The sequence below is a fragment of the Acanthisitta chloris genome, unplaced genomic scaffold (genome assembly GCF_000695815.1).
Source record: "Acanthisitta chloris isolate BGI_N310 unplaced genomic scaffold, ASM69581v1 scaffold6002, whole genome shotgun sequence".
NCBI classification, from domain to species: Eukaryota; Metazoa; Chordata; class Aves; order Passeriformes; family Acanthisittidae; genus Acanthisitta; species Acanthisitta chloris.
The window spans coordinates 4,195-4,441 of record NW_008660931.1 but is presented as its reverse complement, the minus strand read 5'-3'; positions in this window follow the sequence as shown (position 1 = coordinate 4,441).

The window sequence follows — 247 nt, the reverse complement described above, 5'->3', positions numbered from 1 at the left end:
CAACCCTCCTTTAACCAGACCTGCCCCCACCACAGGACCGCCCTCCTCCGAAGGAACCCCCACCATAGGAGCTGCCTCCTCCAAAGCCCCCACCATAGGAGCTGGAGCTCCCACCATAGGAGCTGGAGCCAAAGGTTCTTCTGCCTCCATATGAGCCCCCAAATGACCTTCCTCCTCCACAGGAACCCCCAGAGCCAAAGGATCTGCCCCCTCCATAGGAGCCACCCATCCCCCCCATGGACCTACC